Raw genomic sequence first — 24,316 nt, forward strand, 5'->3', positions numbered from 1 at the left:
ATGGAGTCCGGCCATTCGGGGATAATGACAGGCCTGTTTGCTCTCAGGGTCGTGGCGCTGTGTGCGTGGTCGCTTCCCGGCCTGGCTTTCTCCCCACGCTGAGAAGGGAGTGGGTCTAAATTAGAGCGGTTGAAGGCTTGATTCCGGTGACGTGGGAATCTCCTGGGTCGATGGACAAAAGATCAGTGTTAGCTGGAGGTGGTGTTTAATAATTCAGGGCTGTATGAGCTCATTGCAGGGCTGCCAAAAGCATCTGTTTTCTGTGTGTCCAGCAGGTGATGAAGGTATTTTTAGTCCTGTTTTTTTTTTTTTTTTTTGACAGACCTGGTCAAGTGACAGAAGAAATGAGGTGTGAAAAGATGAGATCTCTTTCTTTTGTCGTCTCTCCTCTCTGGAAAGACATGGCGCTGCTGTGTGATGGTCCATATTTTAAGGCACTGTGAGACTCCCACGCTGTTTGGCATTTGTGATAAATGTAATTGACTCTCCACAGGCTGTGACGGGGGGCGTGGTCAGGGTCGGGGGTTGGGGGGGTGGGGAGGAGACAACATTGCCAAATTGAATTTCACAAATGGAAAATAACTGAATCTGGCACAGATAACTTCCTATTTCCTGCTGTGAGAGATTTGTTTCTTCCTGCCTAGCTTCCTGTGTGTGTGTGCATTCATACTTTTTCAGATATTACCATTCATATGTTTTGATATGATGGTCTGCAATGGTCCGGTTGGTCTGGTTCAACATATTTTTCCCAACAATAAATAATAACCAAAAATGGACATCTATGGTGTAGGCTACATCAATGAAACAAGAGGGTAAAAATCACATCAATTGTGTTTTCTAACTTGTGTAGCCCACTAGCCTTATTCTTGAGTTTAGAGTCAAATGCACTCTATAGGCTACGTACAATTTTGTGGATTTTCAACGGAATTCTACTTGTGTGGATTCCATGCGGGCCTAGTAATGAGTATTTCCTCCTTCTAAGATCTTCTAACAGTATGAAGGTGTAAAAATATTATACTTGAAAGACATTTGAACTTGATAAATATTAATACTGTCGAATGATGTTGAAAGGTGTTATATCCATGATTTATAAAAATAATTTGCAGTCCGGCTCTCATAAGAAATACACAGGAAGCGTCCTGTGTGAAGATGCTGTATGTATGGTATTCGTATTTCCCACATATTCCTGGGTTTAAAAAAAAGCTTATCGTGTAATTTCTGAAATAACTTATTTCATGACACCATGTTAATACCCAAATTAAACTCTCTCACTTCATTTATGCATTTCACTGCCTCTTGCCAGTGAGAGAGTCTTCAAGGGTCAGTAGACCAGTCTGTATGTGACTGTGATGAAGTTTGAGTTAATGTGCGTTTCCCCCCACTGTCAGCCCAAATGATATCCACGGGCATAGCATTTGGAGATGCATCACACCAGCTGAGCCTCTGTTGGGATCATTTCTGATCAAAAAGTGACAGGTGAAGAACGACACTGTGTGCATGTGGGTGTGTGTGTGCGTGTGTGTGAATGCGTGTGAGAGTGTGTGTGTGTATATGCATGCATGCATGCACGTGTGTGAGTGAGAGTGTTCAATGGATACATTTTCAATAATATTCTAAACATTTTAAAGGGAATAATTTGATGGAATATTTAGGAAAATAATTTCTTTTCTGAGAATCACCCATTTCCGATTAATTAAACGCGCGAAATGTTTTGGGCCTGGTGGTTTATTTTCTCAGTGTTCTCATTGCGCCAGTATGAGCTGGATGATGCATAGCGGATGTGGCAGTAGTCACGGTTGGCCATGCGGGGACAGGGCACTGGTTAACGACCTTGGCCGCTGTACTGCTCGGCCACTAGAACAGCACTGCCCTTTGGACCAGCAGGAAGTGGATCCAATGTTAACCCCCCTCCCACCACACACACGCACACGCACACACACACACACACACACACAGCTGCCAATTTCCTGGAGTGCTGTGTCTGTTCCTGCTATCCAGTACCGGGTGCCCAGTCTGTGCCCTTGCTCGACCATTGCCCCCCCGCCGACCCCCCCATCCCCCGTCCCCATTCCCGTCCCCTCCCTGTCTATTCCTGGGTCAGTGTTCTTAGACCTGCTGCTCGTGCACAGAGCAGGTAATGCTCTGTTATTCTCCATCTGTCCCAATACTCTAGCCTGTCCTATTTTGGTCCCTGTTCCCACAGCTCCTCCTGTCTGCTTGTCACCCCGCCCACATTCCCCCCCCCCCCCAACTCTCTTCCATCCCCCTCTCTGGGTCCAGCCCCTCCTCGGCATTACCTGTCATTTCTGTGCCCATGCATCCCCACTCTTCCCTTAAGGCCCACCTCCTTCTTCTCATCCCTTCATTGCATATCAGGAGTGTGGTTCTTCCTGCCAGTCAGAATGTATCACATCACAACGAGCAATTATCAACACCCTGTATGATCACATGCTTCTTTCCCTCCTATCACGCTACTTACCTATATACACGCAAGCACATATGCACACACCCTAATACACTCATACACACACATGCACACAAATGCACACGCATGCACACACCCCAATGCGCGTGCACATGCATGCAGACACACACCCTAATACACTCGTACATACACGTGCACACAAATGCACAAGCACGAACAAACCTCCCCAATGTGCGCACACATGCATGCACATACACACACACACCGTAATACACATGTGAACACACACATACACACCCTAACATTCATGCACACGTGCGTGCACACACAAACACACACTCACACACATGCATGCACACACACCCATATACACTTGTAATTGTTCACACGTGCCCACAAACACAAGTGCACACACACCCCATAATACACTCATACGCACACGAGCGTGCACACACAAACACACACGCGCGCTTCCTTTCCTGTCTTTTCCTTCTCTGAGAGGCTGCTGAAAGAAGGGAATTGTGTTGCCTGTTTGTGCAGAGCAGGCAGCAGCAGCGATCTCTCCCTCCCTCTCTCCCTCCCTCCCCCTCCCTCTCTCATGCATACTCTTCCTTTCACTCCCTCCCTCTTTTCCATCTTTCAGCTCACTGCAGCCCCTCCTTCCACCTTGCACTGTCCTAGCCCCCTCCCTCCCTCTCTCCCTCCCCACCCCGTCTCACGCTCTCCCCGCTCCCTCCCTCGCTCTCTCTCTCTCCCTCTCTTCCTCTGCCTCTCTGTCAGCTAGGTACAGGCTGAATGTGTGTGGACTGCTTGCGCCTGTGCTTCTGTGCAGGCTCCGAGCTGAAGGTGGACCCTCAAACTGCACGCCACACGGATATCTCGTCTCCTGCAGCCGTTCCCTAAACTCTTCTCTTTTTGCTCTTTGCTTGTCTTTCTTTTGTTGCTGTTGTTTCCCATTGTTTATTCTATATTAAGAAACGCATACCCCCCACGTCTCCACATCTCCTCAATGGCATCTTCAGTCTCTCTCCCCGGCACCCAGAGACATTTGGGATTTAATGTCTAGCCTGGTGGAATGAAATAAGCGATTTTGGAATTTTCCATCTGACGACTCTGGTAAGGGTTCTCTCTGTTCTGGACTTTCCATAAGGGGGTGGGGGGTGATGTATTCTAAAGAATAAGGGACCTCATGCAAGACAGGAGGAGAAATAGATAAATACATGGAGAGAGGGAGGGGGAGAGAAGAGGGAGAGAGAGAGGTGCATCAGTGTTTGTTTGGTTACTGAAACCTAGATTGTTAGGGGGGGCTCCCCCTCCCCACCCTTGCTGCCATCCCATATCGATTCTCTAATTATCTTCACCTCTTTCCCAAGGACAATCCTTACACCCCCTCTCTTTTGAGGGCAGTGTGAAGATGTTGTTGCTAAATTGGCATTTGAAGAAGCTTTGTTAACCAACCAAACTGCCTGGATTGGGGGTTGGGTTTCAATGTGGTGTGTGTGTGTGTATGCATCTGTGTGTGTGTCCATGTGCATGTGTGTTTGCTTGCTTGTATTGACGTTTAGCTTGTTATCAACTCTAATGCATTGCAGAATAACCTGCGCCTGCTGTGGTTGCAGAAAATGCCGTATGTCCACTGGGTTTACATGTATGGCTACAGGATGCAGCCTTTCTGTAGTCTCATTGCCCCCACCCCTGCCTCAATTACTTTCACCCAGGGTCCTGGGGCACTACAGGTTGAGAGGCCTTCACAACCCCCCTCCCAACCCTTACCACAGCACTTAGAAGTTGTGAACACCTCATTAGTAGTGTCCAGAATTGAATCGATTTTTGCCCTTTCAGCATTTGGGGTCAGTGTTAGTGCAGTGCATGCGTGTGCACCTGGGCTGTTTCCAGACAGGTTTCAGGTGTCCGGTGCTGAGACTTGCCCTTCTGTGCCCACTGCTGTCTTCTCGTTTATGCTCTCTGAACGGTCATCTGTAGCTATGTGACTCAGTCACCACTTTCTTCTTGGCCATAGTCAAAAGACCTTACAGCTTGTACAGCAGTGGAAGAGGTGGGGGAGATAGACAGGCTGCATTGTCACACACACACACACACAAACAACACACACAAATACACGCACAGCTCCACATCACACCCATTGGAGTGTGTGTGGGGGGGGGGGCTTGGTTAAACACACATTTATGCAGACACAAAAATACTACAGATTGATAGGCAGTGTCATGCAGAGGGGGCAATCTTGATTGCTTTTCCGGTAAAGAATGTCAATATTTATTGCATTTCTCATTTCAGATGAGGAAACACAATAACACACTATAGGCTGAAAAAATAATACCAGATAAATCAAATTACAAAGCAATGGAGACATTTTTCTGTTTTTTCAAACAATCTTCATGGGTACAGTATGTGTGTACACAGTGCAGATGCTATATAACGCAGATTCTCGGCTGTTCTCTGTTTTAAGAAAAAAACAGCAATGCAGGTGAAGACAAAGATCAATTTTAAAATAATTAAAAATATATACAAAGAATGAAACATTTCTGTGAGTGTTGCTATGGCGGGGCCCAATATTTCCTTTGCATTAGCATTCTCAATACCCTAAAAACTTTTCCAAACCATTGTAATTCAGTTATGCTCATCAAATTGCTTCCATTATTTAAATGATCTCCTCTCTGATGGCTTGTAGATTAAACATGAAATGGTCCTCTGGCACACAGGCACAATTGATGCAAGTGTGAAGTGGTCTTTGGATATAGAACAATGGCGTTATGTGGTTTTCACTCAGCCGTGTTCACATTCTTGGAACCGCATTCAGCTTCCCCTTAGCATATGCTAATCAGTTGGGCAGTATCCCTAGCGTAGTCATTTTTCAATTATTTTACAATGGGCTGGTGATTAAAATTCCTTAAGGCCAATCAGTTTTTGCAGCCATGGTCTTTGGCTGAAAGGGTCATGGTAACGCTTTTGTGTCATGGTTACTGAACACGAAATCTCGCTGGATACAGGTCTAGTTTAGACGTAGCTAACATTTAAAAATTGGACACATGGGAATTCTGAGCAACCAATTAGTAAGCAGATGTGGGTTTTGTCTTAAGTGTGTGTGTGTGTGTGTGTGGGGGGGGGGGGGGTTGGATAATTCATACCCCATGACAGCTTCATAATTTCAATCTAAAAATATCTGATTAATTTCACCCCTGTGGGGATAACAAACCAAAGAAAGTAATTATACAACAGGGTGTTTAGCATTGGCAGACTGCTCAGTATAATTATATATACCAGAGGATGGAGTTGTATTGAGATGCTATCTAAAATCAGGAACCCATCTCAGATACCGAAACCATGGTCTGGACATAACTATAATGCAAATTCTTTTTTTCATCATCCCTTCCACCTTAACTGACTCGGCTGCTGGCCAGTTGCGTATGCCCTGCTTAACAAAGTGAAGCCGCGCTGGCCAGTCTCACCCGTGGGACGTCTCGCTGGCACACGCTCAGAGAGCAGAATCGTTGCCCGTCATGTCACCGTTTGATGTGCACTAAAGGCCCAGTTGGGCGCAGTTTGGCTTCCGGGCCAATTACCGGTGCGGGCATCAGAAACTGATCATGTGCATCTGCTGGTGGAGCTAGCCCCGCCGATTCCGCTGTCTGTCCGGTGATTTATTTCCTTTCGCGGCGTTCACTTGAGTCCGATCTAATTTCCAGTTAACACGCGGCGTGAAAGAGCTTCGTTCAATCTGCTCTGATAGAAATCCAAACATTGGCTTCAGTGGTATTAGCAAAAAGAGAGGTAAAAGGAAAAGAAAAAGGAGTAAAAAAAATCTCATACTAGATTAGCTTATCCATGCTAATGAATCCAAATAAATCTATTGAGGAGCCTTTAATTCAGTTACATGAAGCTCAGCCTGCATCTAGAAACATTTTGGGCCATTTTCGTTATTTTCAATTACGACCATTTTGGTTTTTTTTTATTCTGTCCCAAGTGAGTTCACCATCCATCACTGGAGTCAAAGGACTAGATCTGAGAAATGTATTGTATTATGGACGTGTTCTGCCCTTTTACCTGTTCGATTTTGGCTGTCGACTGCCCACGCATGCTCGCACACACACACACACACACATACACACAGACTCTCCCTCTGGGACACTGCCTGAATAGATTATGTTTGGATTTGACATGCTTGATATCCAGTAACGGCATTTCAAAACTCAACATCACCAGGTGATGGTGGCGCAGTGATAACCTGAAGGGTTTCCTGTATCCAGGTAGGGATCTAATTGCCTGCCAGACCCAGTCTGCCTTTCTTTCCATCTCCTGTTTGACTGATCTCCTGCCCGTCTCAAAACCCAACTTCAGTTTGACAGCAGTTTCCTGGCCCCATTTGCTCAACAATCACCATCCCTGTGCTAAAACACAGATGCACTATTTTCTGAAATGGCTGACATGGCTTGCCCAACTGTCCAGTCTCTCCTCCGATGAGTGTGCGCGCTGCACGGTGTGCGCCTGAACCCTTCTGCCGTGAACGCTTTATGTTTGTTTTCGTTCACGGATCACATGGTTTGGTAATTGCGATTGGAGAGCTTCCCGTTCTCGCTTCAGGAGTTCACCGTCCCATCAGAACACGCTTTTCGGTAATTCCCGACTTGTAGGACATTCCAGCGAGGGCGCAGGCAGACTGCAGATTAGCGAGGCGGGTTTGGATCGGTACCGCCGCCGTTGTGGGGCGGTCAGACGGGTTCCATGTGAGGTGCAGCACATGGGATGAGGCTGCTGCTGCCAGTCAGCTGCATGTGTCACCATCACGGTTGGGAATTAACTGGCCCGTTATTTAACATTATTGAACAGAGTAACCCTCAAAGTGAACATCAATTTCCCAGTTTTCTTCCCCACAGGAATTTAATTGCCTCCTCGCTTGCCCTCAGAGAAAAGGGCTGCTTAGGCACTGCAGTAATGGTTATGTAAGCACTGTCGTTACAGCTGAGAAGATCCTTCAATTCTCTCATGGAGACAATTGCCATCAAGGTAATGCCCTCATCTTTGACAGTGTTACACACAAGATTAAACAAGACTGAGCCCATCTCAATGAACACAGATACCATTAAGACCTGTTTACATAAGGACTGTGTCCTTGGGTGTCCTTGAAGCCCAGGCACAATTGCATGACTCTCAAAGGTGTTCTATTGTGAGAAGAGAAGAATTATTGTTTTATGAACACTTCCTTGCACACACGTTCATACAAATGGGCTATCCATGTTTCCCCCTGGAATTTTGACTGAGTTCGTCAATTTTATTTATTCAGTTCTTTTCAAAATCTGGAATCTAAGCTTCACACTGATAAATTATATTTAGCTTTCATTGTTGTTATGGTGAGAAGGTAATATCTAGAAATTTACACACATATTGCATATACGTTATATCCAGTGTGTTTGGGGATCTATTATTAGCTACCAACCTGTCCTCCTCTTTTAGGGGTGGAGAATGTACTGCAGAATTCTAGACTTATTATAATTCAGTCAGACCAATCTAGCCAAGTCATAAACTCTGTTCCCTTCTTTGTTGAGGGACATTTTTTAATATTTATTCTGACATTAAGACAAGTTCAGTTATGTGGACAAAACTCTTTAGGCATGATTGCAGAGTGACTAAAATGCAATCCAGGAACATGAGGGACCCAGAAGCCTTCAACCTAGCGTTCCTCTGAGCCCTGGCATATGCAGAGAACATGTGACAGACCCCAGGATAATGGCAAGAGAGGGCGGATAAAGCAAGCTGCAGAGAGGGGGTGTGACTGGTATATCTGACACAAAGGTCTCCATCGTGTTTCTTGTGGGTGGGTTCTGAAAGCTGCCGTGTTTGAGAGCTGAGGCACTGTCCCTGGCTTCATACTGGTCATAGCCCCCGCCCCCTACCTACCCTGTAGTCAGGACATGTAGTCAGTAATTCCAGCAGATCGAGTTCCCATCACTGCAGAGCACTGCACTCCACATAGGTCATAACATAAAATGAACTGCTGCGGCCAAATGATGCTCTGAATATGTTTGGTCTCTGTAGCTGTGTCCATGCTTTGAGTTTTGTCTTCCTAAAATGGACAAGTATAAAAAAGTATCTCATTCGGTACATCATGGCAGTGTCTATTTGCACATTTCCTCATTGGTTCAAAAGGATCTTAAAGGGATATTTCACTTTGGTATATCAAGTCATTTTGTGTAGTTTACTCCATTGTATTTGCATAGTCTGAATACTTGCAACGTCAGCTGTCCCTGCTGACCGTTAACACCATCACAGTCTCAATTTACTCCCATTCGTTTTTGCTAAAATGAATAGTTATAAAGTGTACGCCAACTATGGAGGATAATAGATCGATAAAGGGTCTCTGTATTCTTTTGAATCGATAAGATGTTTTCAGGTTGGGGTTAGCTATAGAGGAACAAATTGGCTACTGTGTAGAAATACAGCAAGCCGTAGTTTGATCATTTCCATATTTCCCCAATATAATAAATATATACAGTGCGAAAAACTCATTCCATATCCATTACAAATAAATTGTACTGAAAATGCTTATGTGAAAGTACTGCTACTTCAGAAGTAACTTACTTGACTAAAAGTAAAAATAGTAGTTCGTTAATTTAGTAAAGTATGAATTTCCTGTAATTTTCTCTTCACTATCATGCCAGCTGAATATCTGGTGTGGTTCCTGTCCCCCACCCTGATGAAATTGGGGGGTGGGTGGGGGGACTATGCATTGGTAGTTTGTTCATTTGTCACACTGTAGCATTATGTGCCTAGGCTACGATGTGCCAGTTGGCTACATCGTTAGCTGACAAAACTTACTGTTTGAACAGTAGCTAACTAACAATCTTACTTTTTTGCAGTGATTACATACCTACCAACATAGCTATATCATAAACACCCTGGCTTATGGACTTATTATGGGCCTTATGGACCTGGCTTAGCTTATTACTGAAGGACTGAAATACCGAAGTAACTTTAAAATGAACAACTTATTTACTCATGTACTTCGTCTTTTTTAATGTGAAGATTGGCTGCAAATAGGACCATGCGATAAAGGCAGACCCTGGAATATTACACTGAAGCAAAACGAGCCGGGCGATGCCAGCGGTTGTTAAAAGCTCAGAGGCTGCACTGATAGGAAACCCTGCCATCAACACAGCAGGTTGTGTTTTTGTGATAGATTTGCATAACATACAGCATCTTATGTTGTGCTCATTGTGTGCAAGACAAATTCCCTCTGGAATGAACAAAACAATAGTTTTCATTAAATCATTATTATTGTAAATTCAGTAGATAGATGAATATCTGGAAACTTTTCTGAACCATCTACCATGAGTACCTGACAACCTGATTCATTTAATGGCTGACTGTATGGTTTATAGTTGGCAAAATGAAAGATTAAGTGCAGTCAAGCTTGTCAAAGGACTCTAAATAAAAAATGGTCATGAATTTATTTCTTTTTTTTACTTTATAGTATAATCCTGCACTTTTTCTGTTTGTGAGTCTTTGGGTGGACTAATTGTATGGTGTATGACATCCGATAACTTCCACTTAATTTAGGAAAAAAATGAAGCACTAATCTTTCACTTGAAGGTATCAAAGTATGTCCAGAGTAATGTCACATCTTAATGTACACTCTCATCAGAAAACTGGATGTCAGTTATAAATTGTAGTTGTTGATGGAAAACACAGAACCCCAATGGAGGATACTAGTATGTACCAATATTTAAACAGAAAGGGCGTACTTGGTGTAATTGTCACATATTTCTGTGTCATATTACACTTTTTCCTTGCCAAATCCACACTAAAAATAGACAATGCAATCAGCTGGGGCTGGAGCCTCACCTCCATTTACACATGCATACACGGTATGTGAACTGAAGTCTATCTTGTATTTCAGAGAGACCTCTTTGCTAAATCACCACACACTGGTAAAGGAGCCCACAGGCACACCTCTCTTTATGTCCATATCTCTGCAGCTGTTCTCTGTGGACCCAAGGCAGGGCTTACTGTAGATAAATAGCTTGTAAGGAGAGAATGGTTTCAGAGGAAGAAAAAAAAAGATAGATTGATGTACCCCCAGTTTTCAGCTGCCAACCAGCATCTGTTGTTCTATTGCTCTCCGTCATCTTCAGGTGAACCCATACAGGTAAGCTGTGTTAAAGGGCACTACTCAAGTGCATTTCTCAAGCACTATGCATTGGAAATGTAGAAGACATTGGGGGTAGGATCACATTTGGCAGAAGATTTTTGAGGGATGCAAGTCACCATTTCCTCGGAACATACAGGGATTTCTGCGAAGCAGACGCATGGCAATATATGTCACACTCAGTAATTTGCTCATTTTGTACATTTATATTCTCATTTGTGATATTTTGTAAAATGATATGGTAGCTGAAAGGGTGAAGTCAGAAGGTCGTTTGATTTAGGGCACACAATTCAGACGGGGATGCTATTCAGGAAATGCAAAGGTATTCCATGCCATTGGAAGAAAGAACAACAAATGCAATGGCAATCGCAATCTGTGATCAAGCAATAATCACAGTGAGCAAGCAAAGAACAGAGTGAGCTATGCTCTGCAGATAATCATAAATAAAGATGTGTGTGCTTGGTTGAAACATTAATATTGCATGCTTTTGAGAGAATGAGGGCCTGGCTCTCCGCTCTCCATACTAACAGCACCAGACAGTCCCTAGAACAGGATGAACAGGTTAAATCTCATCCTTCAAACTCTCCTGCATCCAGAGGTCAGGTTAAACCCAGTCCTCCAAACCATCACTTTGAAAGTTCAGAAAGGATTATGGCAGGAAGAGACGGACAAAAAGGCTGAATCCAAACCCAATAAATCCGGGGAAAGTTACACCGGCGGATTCAGGTGCACACACCACCCTTAAGCCCACTTGGAAAGCCAATCTGTGAGAGAAGCCGAGAGCCAGCCGACAGTGTGCTGGCTGTAATCTGTCTCCGCAAGGATTTACACAGAAATATTAGAAGGGAAGTAGGACCGCTCTTATGAGGGGATAACAGATCAATTAAAGCTTTTTTAAGAGGAAGTATGGGGAAGAGGAGGCCTAAGGCGGTATTACAGCAGTGCAAGGGGTTTAAGACCTCAGTGTACTGACTGAGACCCCAGAGTGAAAGAATGAAAATCCTGATTATGTTCTTCAATAAACTGACTGCTGAATTAGATCTTTGTGTTTTATGGCATATAATCTCATCTCAAAAGAAGATAGAAAACCATATCTGAGGCTCAGCTGGAGAGATTGGCTGCTATTGTTCTGTTCTTCATTCGCTCTCCTCACACTACAGCATTTGCAGTTTTTTTTTTTTTTTGTTTTGTTTTTTTGCTTTATTATTTGATTTTATTTTACGCTCTCAAAACAGCAGCTACTTCATTCAGGTCGTCAGAGCGAAAGCACTGTGAAATAAATTAATTTGCATGCTCCGTGAGGATACCCGCCAAGATTGTCTGCAAGAGGAAGTGCTGTTTCATTTGCAACATAAAAGAGCTGAACTTTGTCTGAAGCAGGCCATTTTAAAATTCTTAAAGGAAGCATGCCTCTTAGCTCTCACTGTGTGTGTGCCGTGCTGGTGTTCTGTGGGCGATTAAGCCATTAATAACTCCCTGTCTCTGTTTCACCATAACAGTGTATTATTTACTCAACATGCTGAAGGCATTGCACTGTAACATTGTGTAATATATCTTTGGAGACGTTCACCTGTAACAGTGTAATTTACACAACCTCCTGTCTGCATTGTGCTGTTTTTTTTTGTTTTGTTTTTTTTGGTGTTCTATAATTCATGAACTCCCAAAGCAAAAGAGACGAAAGGAACTGACCTTTAGAATGAATCCTGAAAAAATATTCTGTCATGAAACTAAATTATGAATGGTTCCATTGAATATAAAAATTCACATGGCCCAATAGTCATTAGCCTTGCTGAGATATTTTTTGGCCTAAATATACACTTAAAGTGCTCTATAGGTCAGACAAATATGAGGGTGTAGCTACCTACCACCTTACAGGAGTGTAACATATAAACAGTTTCAAAGGAGTTTCAAAGGATTGAGTTACCATTTCTGAGAGTGTGCATTTTCTGCATATTGATAGAAACGTCCATACACCCTCTGTGTCATGTTTACACCCACGTTTACAACCACAAGGCTTTGGCTCCTGTTGATCAATATCCCTTGTCTCATAAATTTGGTTTCCAACACATAGTCTGAGGAGTATTTTTAAATTCTCCTGAAAGAACTTTTCATAAATTTATAAACTCTACAAGCCACACACGGCACTGCTGTGGAGGTGGCATTTTTCACGTGTACACATATATTGGTACAGTTATTGAGCATATTAATATTGCAGCATTTTCCCTGATTAGACTATTTAATCTGAGTGTGGCATTACAAATTCTGCATTACTAAAATTTAAATAAATTTGTTGCCTGCTACTTTCAGTTATGTGGAGAAATACAAATAAGACTGCAAAATACATTATGTATTGTATGAAAATTATGTTTCGCTTAAACCCAAAGTTTGTAATTATTAATAGCCGCTCACGTTACCTGATTGCATTTTTATGGAAATTACAGGATGGAAAGTGGAAACATTCCTTAATTACTCTCAATTATAGTAATCACCACCATATAACTACCTGTTGGCTAAACATGCATTACCTGCTAAAGTTGTTAGAGAAATTATACAGCCTTTTCTGAAAAGCAGACAGTAATTACTGGTAACTGTGCTGACACAACTAAATAATTTGACAAATTTGAGATTTCTCTAAGTAACTGAGTAATTACCCCTTTGTTGGTAATTTTTTATAAATTATGAGGTGCCACATTCTGAGAGTTTGAGGTTAATTATCTTACGTAAATCTTAAGTAGGCACTAGCCTGGGCTAAATAAATGCACTGATTTTAAAACAAAATGGTGACTGTGTGTAGCAGTAGCTGAGCAGATTGCCTGTCCAAGGAGTTCATTCCTGGCCAAGGGTAGAAACGTAATACCAGCCGGATATCCCGCTCGGGATGATACAGTCGTGCAATGGAAATCAGTGCCTTTTAAATGAGCACAGAGCTCATTGCCATTGTCCCCTTGCGTTAGCACACCTAGTTTGCAGGAATAATGTTTTCCATTTTTTCTGGTTTTGCCAAAACAGTGAGTTTTTATTTCTCCAGTCTGGCTTATCAGGCATGTGTCAGGCCTGCCTGTAGGCTGCCTTGGCCATGTCTGATGACAACTTCTCTCAGCTGTGATAAGTATGCAGGCACCACACTAACTGCAGAGGGGTGCACTGCTTCTTGGTGTACACATTCCGTAATGAAAAATGCCTTCTGTATGTTTAATGAGAGGGTGTGTCACCTATTATTATTATTGTTATTATTATTATTGTTGTTGTTGTTATTCCTGGCATTTGTGCATTATCTCAATATAGAGCATGCCTACCTCACACAAGTCTGAGAAGAAAGTTTATATTAAAAAGTTTGTCACATAATTAAATGCATTATTCATACAATTATGTCTTCTTACACATTCCTGGTTTGATTGGAGATGGAAATCTCAAATTAGCTTCAGCTGTACACATGGAACCAAAAAGCATTTCATGTTTTTGAGTGCTTTTTTCCCCCAACTGGGAATTGTGTGCCTCTACAGAAGGGCTGGACTTACTGAAAAACCCCTCCTCTGAAAAGACTGTCCAGTTATATCTTAGCAATAGCCATTACCTTCTCATGATCCTGATTTGGAGAAAGAGGGTTTTTCATTTTCTGAGTTCTAATAGTAGATAATTGTAATTTCAACAATTTCAAGATTGAGCAAAAATAACGGTCATTATAGTCACGGTAGCAAACTGGAACCTAAAGATTTTGGTAGCAATGGGCAATACATTTCAGCAATGTTTGTGGATGGAGTTGGATAAAATCCTAGGAGTAATGACAATATAAGCTATTTATTGTTCCAGAGCAACTACATGAAACTGTGTGTATAATTAACAAAACCTCCACAAAACTGTATATAGATCTCTTCCTTCAAAAAATTTCATCAATAGTCACAGTTTATTTTATTAGACTTCTCCAATTAAATAATTGCATAAAGATAGCGACAAGTATTGGTTTTCACGACAATTTTAATATGTAATGCATAACTGGAAGTCTGCCATGACAACATGGATAATATATTGCATATCGCAGACCCTTTTTGATGGCTTTTAGGTGATGATACTGAACTGTTCTTGTGGTAGCTTGGAAATCACTGACTTGTCCATGTTTAGAACTCCAGCAGTATGGGATGATGACAGGACTGTTTTACAGGACTGAGTTAGCAACAGAACAAAAGGTCAGTCCTGTCTGTGGAGGGCTAGCATGTTTGCAGTTTCTTTTTCCCACCAATTACCCTAGAACTATTAGCTGATTAGCATTATTTACAGAGCCCAAATCCCTCTTGGATTAAACTGCAGTACATATAGAGACACATGAACATGTCTTCAGCTGTCATTCATAAGCTTACAAATAAATTTGGCTTGAATGTTCCTAAGTAAATGATATAGCTAATTACTTAAGTGACGTTGGCATGAAGTACAGACACAGATACAGCCTTTTTTTCCCCGTCTGCTGTTCAGCAAGGGTCTCAAACTCTAGTCCTTGAGGGCTGCAATGTCTGGGCTTTTGTGATTTCAATTCAATCGGCAGCCTATTTAAGCCCTAGAAACACGATGTGCAGATTCTTTGGCAAATCAATGACTTAAATAAATCACTTAAATGGTGAAATGCACAAAGAAAAAGAAACGGCAGACACTGGGGCTCTCCAGGACCTGAAATCTGTCCGAGTCCCCTGCCAAGAGCAACCACAGTGCTTATGCAGAGCAGCACAAGTAGCACTGCAGATGAAGTGCAAGCGCTCCTCTGATGCAAAATGCAGCCACCATTTTCCATGGTACAGGCAGCGCCGTGCGGAAAAAGCTGGCCGATTGCAGATGAGGACTATCTTTTTTAATGCACCACTGGCCACAGCCGATAGGCTGCAGATGCCAGCTTTGTCATTAGCAGGAACTGAGGCAGCAGCAACCCAAGGACCCCGGCCCATTTAAACTCACCCTGCGCCTGGTGGGGTGACACATCTCGAACCGGCAGCCACAGGGAACAGCCGGATTTCCCTTAATGGATAATTTTTATTTTCTTTTTTTCATGGAGCTGTTCTTTGTTTCCCCATAGTGTGCAATTGTTGGACAAGTATATTGGAAATGATTGCCTTTGATTGTTTGGCCACTTATGAAACAATCACTCTGTGGGTTGCAATTTAGCTGTTTAACATAGAATGCAATGGAACCTTGAAGGGATGCATAAAAAGGAATGCGTATGTATGGACGCACATGTGTGTATTCACACACAGCAACCAGGAGAGGGGGAAAAGCGTGGAAGGTAGGGTTGCCAGTTGCTCTGTTTTTGACCAGAATGTCTGGTTTTCAAATTATTTGTGGTCCCAACCAGACAAAATAATGTCTGGTCTGAAGAAACAGTTGAAAAAGATTTACCGTTAGTTTGTAATGAATTCGCCTCTCAATTAGCCTTGATCTGGGATCCTGTCCAATAGCAACCCCCCGCCCTCTCCCAGCCTGCCATCGGTCCTGTCAAAAATTACTCCCCGCCTCGTTCACGATTAAGCTTTCAGCTGTTCCTCTTGTCTGCTTATGACAATTCTCAATCTGGCAACCCTACTTGGGGTCCACTCAATAATTATATACAATATTGAGGACAATGAAAAGTGAAATATGTACTTATTTTAAAATATCTATTTTATAGAATCAGTCTCTTTTCATAGCTGGTAATGAAAGCATTAAAATGCAAATAAATACTCTCGGGTTTTGGTTATAAGCTAAATAGTTTTGCGTTAAGTTGGGGAATTGGTGCTCTGGTTGTATTCTGGAAAGGACAACTTGAATTTCACTTTGGGAATCATGACATGCTTGGCTAGGGATAGAAAATATATTTGACATGTCTTATGTTTGTTTGCCAAATAGCTAGCTGCTTGGTAAGCAAGGATATACTAGTTTGTTTATGGTGGTTCCCTAGTAACCAACTCGGTGAGTCTGCTGTGAGCAGAAGAATGGATCAGTCCCACCGCTGTTCATTCAGCCGATTCAAAAGTGCTCCTCACTTGCACACATGTTACTTTGTGTGCACCTGTTTTATGATCAACTATTTCTGTTTGTGGTCATTGATGTTATAGCATACTATGAAAATGTAAAAAACTACAGTGTGAGCATGTGTGCATTTTTCATGTAAAACTCAATTGGAAGACAAGTACTCGGAGGCTAAAAAGCATGAATGACAAAAGCTATTAAGCCTGGATGCTATGAAGATGAAGTGAATGAATTTGTGTGTTTCTAAATTTACTTTTGTTTACATTAATTTCCAGCCACTATGCTATTTATGCTTGTGGTTAATACATTTTGTACTACTTTTGTACCATCACATATTTATGTGGCTTTAAAATGATATTTAAATGGACTCATTTAAGCAGTTTCTCAACAGAGTAATGCATTTTCTGCTCACTGTCCTGTTGCTTGACTATTCCCCCTGACCTGTAATTCACCATTCTCTTTGTCCCAAAATCTTTGAAAATAACATAATTTAAACTGTAACCCCAAACCCTAACTTGACCGTGAGTATATATACATATGAATTAAATCATAATTAAACCATAGATTTCAATTAAGAGACTTGACATTGGCAAAGTTAACTTACTGTAGTCCTCTTTTTACTTTGCCAAATCCCCTAGGCGTGAGTGGAATCTCCAAAATGCTATTCTTGGTATCCACGTTCAGTGATTAAAATTTTTTTTTTAAAGAGAGGAATCCTGGGAAGCATTTGATATTCTTGATCTTAATCTCGAGCTCCACTCATCTTCGGCAGCTTTTCATTCAGCAACACATCCCTGAACAAGGCTGACAATGGCTGTCGTGTTACAGTCCCTGGTGTCCCACAGTGCCTGGGGGGGGTATGCGTTTTCTGATGACACAGAGGAGCACCAGCCTCCCATACATTAGTGATGCTTACACGCCACTACACTAAAAGCAACCAATGTATTTTGTGATCACATGCATTGCAAAAGTGTTCTGTTCTATTTGGAAAGAGTTTATACCATTTTATTTTAAGGTCCCAGCTGCCTGTTTATATGTTGTTCTCAAAGCAATGTGCTAAGCAACAATTTATTTTGAACGATCTCAAATACTGCACAAGCGTGTTCTTTTTGCAGCGACCAATGTATTTCAAGATCTGGCTGTCTATACAAACCTATGACCTATAAACCTATGACTTTTCAAGAAAAGTTAGAATTTTTTTCTTAGCTAATGATAAAAATTTTGTTCCACATCAAAGCAAAATGAATACAACATTCTATCGATGTAACACATGGATTTCATGCTTATTGATTTGGAATGATGACCTTTATGCACACATCATCGTGCAACTTGCGTTTCCCTGATTGTTTGTGAAGGAGGAGTCAGGATGAACTGCTTCACACATACAAGACCTAGGGCCATTAAAGACACCATTTCCCCTGGGGAGCAAATTATCTGCACCACACACACAAACAGCTCACCCTTGCTGTAAAGATGCTTGAGTTACAAGACATCAGATGGCCAGAACATGGAGAGATTTATGTATCAAACAATATTTAATCATTTGAATTAGAGTCCTCGCACTGGGTAGATGGTTGTAAATGTCAAATGTGAGCAGGTTAGGGAATATAATGAAATACAGTTAACGGGAAAACAAGGGGTGCCTTGTACATTGCCAAAGAGTTGAGTGAATCATTAGCATTCTGATAGCATTAGACTGCTAGAAGGCTGGTCTTAAATTATACGCAGGGCCATGAAAAATTATTTGCTCCCATCCTGATTTCCTCTATTTTTACTTTGGTTTGTTATTCAGTAAGTCTACAATGTGAATTCTTCTTTACCTGAAGTTTTTTTTTTTTTCCAAAAACTGAAGGTGGCTTAATACATTTAGCCTGTACTGTGTAAAAATGTAACTATACACAGTAATGTTTGTGGCCTCTGGCTTGTATACATCTAGTGAGCTCTGTAATGTTTGGGACAAAGACATATTTTTCTGTCTTTGTCTTCTTCAACAAGAGGTCATCCTTAGCCTACCAGGCCCTTTGTGATTACTGAGCTCAACAACCCTCTCTGTCTTGGTCATTATGGTCCAAACAATTGGTTTTGGTAAGCCTTTTTGCCTATGTCTGAGACTGTTTCTTATTTCTCAGCCCTATAACAGCTTCCTTGATTTTCATTGGCACACGTCTTATCGTCATGTTGACAAACGCCAATACCAGACTCCAAAGGCTCAGTACCTGATCAAGTCTATTGGTCACACACTGCATGCAAAGGATATCTGACAAAGTATTAAATGTGACTGCTTTCATTTACATAACATGAATATGTCCCAAACAATATAGTGCCCTGAACTGGGGACGACTATGTATCAAAAGTACTGTAGTTTCTACATGGTGGAAGAAAATTGTACAAAATTGCCCTAAATGCAGAGAATCTGCACTTTATTCACATGAAAATTGTTTGATTAAACATCTAAAATTATGGAGAACACAGCCAAATCAAGAAAAGAAAATGTATTTGTCCCAAACATTACGGAGCTCACTGTATATGTGCATAAAGCAATAGAGAGAGAGAGAGAGGGTTGATTTTTTTAAAGAACGGATGATCTTGTGTGATAAGCTTGCTTGTTGGCTATTCCAAGGATATCACCATCTCTTCTGCGAGTCTTCAGTTGTCTAGCAACAGCCTAAGGCAATTGTTTTTTCTGTTAGACATTCTAATCTCAATCCTCTGGTGAGTCAGTGAAGATGATAAAATTGCACAAATCAACGAATGCATACCACTGTACTTCCATTGGTAGTGTGAGATAATGAATGCATTTACTCGATCAGATTTTCAGAATTAGCTGGATGGCAGAGTGAAGACCACTAACCCTCACCAATGAAAAGCACTTCATCAGCTATCCTCTCAGTTGGTTACATTTTTATGTTAATGACCCAAATCAACTGAAGTTGATTCAATTAATGTTTTTTTCCACAAACATGGCTGTCGCAAACATGGCAAGTTAATTTGTTGACCACCAAACTTGCCAAGCTGTTTTTGTGGAGCCTGCTTGTTCATACTAAAATCGTTTTACATTATTCATGCCTGCCCCCTACACTTGCCCAGAGTTACTTAGATTTGAATGGATTACATTTTTAAATGCAGATCATATGGCAGCCTGCAGTGGTTTGTGGATTCTGAGGTGATCACCCAGGTGTTAGTCTGCACCAGACTACTCAGTCTTCTCAGAGTGACAGGGTTCTGAAAACCCCTGGGTGAAAAACTGCAAGGTTTTAGCTGAGCTCCTGTGCTTCTATATTGTACATCTCAGGAATATGAATAACAGACGCATCAGAGACCCTTTCAGCTCTTCAGTTACAAATCAGAATGAAACATGAACATTAGAACAGTGTTACTTAAGTAATGCCATGTGTGAGTGCAAAATCAACTTTATAAAAGGTTTTCCCAAAAAGCCATCCAGGGTAGGGGACCACCATTGTGTGTATTATATTTTGTTATATAATTATTTTAGATATTATGTGTACAATTCAAACTGATCCCATCTCTCCTGTCACAGTGCTTAGCTGTCTGAAAGGTGTCAGACCAGGTTGATGAGAGAGTATGTAATTAAACTTCAAACATGTTCAATTATGTTGTAAACCAACCAGCAGTCCAGTTATCCTGGAAGCTGAGTTTGATTTATTCTTTTAAGAGGTGTTCTGGTGGGCATATGACAATTCACAATGAATTTGCAATGACTATCACCAGTTATAAAATCTTTGAATGTGGAGAAAGCAATTTGATTTCACACTCTTCACATTGATAGGTTGGAATCTGACCATACTGATGTGAGTGGCAAGGAACTTGGCTGTATAATTCCAGTTTATAATGCTGTAATACAAGTGTAGCCTGAGCCAGGAATTTCTGTGATGCATTTAAATAACACAAGCAATCAGTTAACGTGCCTACAGTGCAGTGTGTATTTGAACAGTGACACTTTTTGTTGTTTTGGCTCTGTACTCAAGGACAATGAATATGAGGTTAAAGTGCAGACTGACACCTTTAATTAGTGGATATTTACATCCATATTGGGTGATCCGTATAGGAGTTACATTATACACACAGATACACACACACACACACACACACACACAGTCACCACTCACCTGAACAGTCTGGTGTCCAGAATAACTGCATATTGGTTATTATTTTTCTTCGGGAAAGCACAGAGATTGTGAATGGTCAGAAATGCAATAAGATACAATTAGAGTTTGGCTGGATAGTTTAAATCAATCCCATTTCAATGCAAATCTGTACTTGTACATTTCCATCAGAGGTAGTCACTCTCTCATACACTCATATGCATGCACGTACACACAAATGTGCACACACACACACCACCACCACCACCTCCCCCATTGAAGACAGAAGATGGTACACAAAGGAAAACTGGTTTCCATCCTGACCTTTAGAGGAAACAGTTGGCTCCACCCAAACAGTTCTAGCTTCTAACCCCGCTGTTGATCCAGCAGCTGTCTGCCTCTGCTGCTGTTACAGCGTTGCTGTAGCAAGGAGCAGGAAAGCAGTCTGCAAATGCTCCTTTTGTGAGGTTATAAACAGCATCCTCATCCAGCTCCCCCGTGATCTGAACAATAACTAAACCTGCTGGCATTCCCTCCATAAACTCTCTCAGCACCTTTCATAATTAATCTGCTCCAGTAGTTTGGTAGTATTTATTGCTATGCTAGTCCTGATACCGTGATAAGTTATGGCAAGGTCAGAGAGACCCTTTCTGTGTGTGCGTGTGTTGGGGGAGGGGTGGGGGGGAGGGGGGAGGGGGGGGAGGAGAGGCTTTAGTAGTGAAGAGAACAATACAAGGATTTCATAGGCTGATTGGGTCTTGTGGATATGATCAATTCCCTCCACAAAAATAAAAAATGCAAACCAACATTTATCTGCAAACACTATTTTTTGGCAGCTGCAATTTCCATGCATTGAAATGCATATATACTGTTCTTATATGTGTTTATATACTTCTGCAATTCTGGGAAGGTTTGGTCAACTAGAAAGCAATATGATAGCAGTCAAACTAGCCTGGTGGAATAGACTCAGATGATTTGATGGAATGTAACTGAGCATCATGCCAACTATTATTGGACTGAATATCGTATTTCACTTACTTGTGTAATGGCTGAGTCCGGTCGGCTTTGTGCTACATATCTACAGTATAGTGTAACTGCCTCTTCTGTCATACATGCGTTTTCCTGGTTATTTGAACTTTGTGTTATCTGGCCTTAGGGTTCATGATGGACAAAAGTATCTTACAAATGATTAAATGCAACTGTAGATACAGCTTTGCTTTATGAAATCCTATTAAAGTCTCCCTTTAGTGTAAAAGTTTTGTGAAATATCTCAGAAAGCCACTGTGCTCCGGTTGGTATGTAAAATCAGTGGATAAGAAATAAAGAACAGATTTTGACACACACACACAAAAAAAAAAATCATTATTAGCACTTCTTCCGCAGAAGTGTGACAGACAGCCATTCCTTTTTTCAAGCTATAATCATTGTAAAGAGAAGTCTGTACCCCATGGGTGCACAATGAGGGGCAATCTGTTTTGGGACTTCATGCCAGCATCATCAAATTAGCCCCAATCAATTACTTCACCTGCCATTTTTGATGAAGCCACAACCTACAGCTGCAGCCTGCACATGGTGAAAATGCTTCTCTGCAGTCCGATATCGCAGTGAACCCACGTTAGTGTATACTGCCGTTCAGAAAATTAAGCCACTATAATTGGCTGGAACAAAGAGCAGCCTGCACACTGGCCCTCTAGGACTGGAGTTGCACACCCCTGCTCTGTCACCATATTGGTAGCAGGTGTTGCGTCTCTACAATTTATGAATTTATGAGTGAGGCTATGAGTTGAGCACAAGATTGGATTGTAACATGTAGTAATCCCTGGAGCTTCCATGTTTTACTCAGTAATTTGAGTTGATCCACCACCTGCAGGTGAGCACCACATGAATAGACGAAGGCGCAAAAGCAAAAAGAAATAAAAGTTCAAAAAGATCAAATGAGGCAAAATGGCTGTTAACTCATCCACCAAATATTTTGACGATGGTCGAATCAATGTCAAGAACGTTGATATAGCATCTATTAGTGGGGCAGAAATGAAAGCTTTTTTGATGTCAGTAATTCCATGAGTTCAAAACACGGATCTATTATAGGCAGAAAAATGAGGTTGTGTCATGAATCGATGACCCTTGTAGCTATGACACAGGAGGAAAAATTGTTTGGAGGGACAGGTTGATGAAGGCCAGTTCTTTGTTTGAGGTCACCACTGGATCATGACTCGTATGCCGGAAAAAGGATGTTGATAAATGTTTTTGGAGCTACTGGCTTTGTCTGTGCAAAAGTGCTGTGTGTGATAAACAGTGAAGTGACCAACTGTTTTAAAAGCTTTACTATGAGGTATTCCAAGATCATACTCTAAAAGCCCTGAATGCTGTATACATCTCCTTTTCTTTAAAACATTTCTTGATTTGATACATCTCAGCACAGAGGAGATATACACTAAACTTGTGTTGAGCTTACATTTCTTTCTAGACAAAAGACAAAAGGGAGACAAAAATGTTATTTCAAAAAAAAAAAAAAAAAAAGACATGTCAAGTTTCTGACCCAACTGGGCATATGAATTCAAGATCATGCTTATGTGAAGTCATGGAGAGACGAACCCTGCCTCAAAACATTGGATTAACCTCATGAATGAACAAAGTCAAGTTTAGTTTCCGACACCCCTTGTCATCCACAGGGAAAAGGCAGCCTCCAACAGCATAGTCATAGCGTTGTAAATAACTAAATACACTGAATGAAATATTCATTGTGTTTTTCTTTAAGTTTGTTTCTGGGTGGTGTTCTATAGGGAATAGATACGTTTCCATTGTGAGAATAAACAATTGACTTTTTTTAAGCCTATACAATAATATTTCATATATATATATATATATATATATAACTAAATTCAAAAGTATTGTGACTGTAACACAATTTTCAATTTTTGTCAGTTTGGCTCAGTACTCCAGCACATTGGATTTGAAATAACACAATGAACAGGAGGTTAAAGTGCAGACTGTGCAGAGTTTAATTGGAGGGAATTTACATCCATATCAGGTGAAACATGTAGGAATTACAGCCCCTTTTTCTAAAGCTCCCCATTTTAGGAGAGCAAATGTAATGACTCTCATTGGTGTGGCGGAATATTTCACTGGACTGTGACAGGGTAACTACATCCCTCTCGGGGATGGCCAATCCCCCAGACCTGCAGCTTTACCCAACTACTCCACAGGGCCCCCCTTAGAATCTCTGCATGAAACTGAATAAAAACAAAAAATTATTAGTATTATTAATAATAATAAAATAATAATAATAATACGGTACAATGAATTGATGTGCCAGTGTAAATACTGATGTGTTTTAGTACATTTGGCATACTCTCAGCCTGCCAGAATGGCCCACTACTCTGCACACATAATTAGTCACACTTTCTACTGCTGGAGCCTCAAGGTTATTCCACTAATTATGTACAGGTAGGGTTATTTATGCAAATAGAGAACTACCTCAATTCAGTAATGAACAAAGGTCAATGTTTCTTTTCCCATACCCAAGTCTACCTCTAAGGTTAAGATTGCAGGAAAAAATAACTCCCATGTTGACCCAGTACAATAAAATGAGATGTCTCTTTAGAAGGCCATATTTGGCCATATTCAGAATTTGTACAT

General features: G+C 41.4%; 1 protein-coding gene across 2 annotated transcripts in view; it reads left to right on the forward strand.

Moving 5' to 3' along the window:
• The window catches only part of lingo1a (leucine rich repeat and Ig domain containing 1a), a 169,365-nt gene that overhangs the window by 23,641 nt on the left and 121,408 nt on the right, over positions 1–24,316 (forward strand). The window contains exon 1 of one of the 2 annotated variants that reach the window (XM_064312659.1): positions 3,208–3,541. The exons of the other annotated variant lie outside the window; for it this stretch is intronic. The gene's annotated coding sequence lies outside the window, so the exon portion shown is untranslated. Of the gene's footprint in view, positions 1–3,207; positions 3,542–24,316 lie in introns of those variants that run through there. 2 annotated transcript variants of the gene reach the window in all.

This window comes from Anguilla rostrata, chromosome 16, assembly GCF_018555375.3.
Source record: "Anguilla rostrata isolate EN2019 chromosome 16, ASM1855537v3, whole genome shotgun sequence".
In the NCBI taxonomy this organism is placed as follows: Eukaryota; Metazoa; Chordata; class Actinopteri; order Anguilliformes; family Anguillidae; genus Anguilla; species Anguilla rostrata.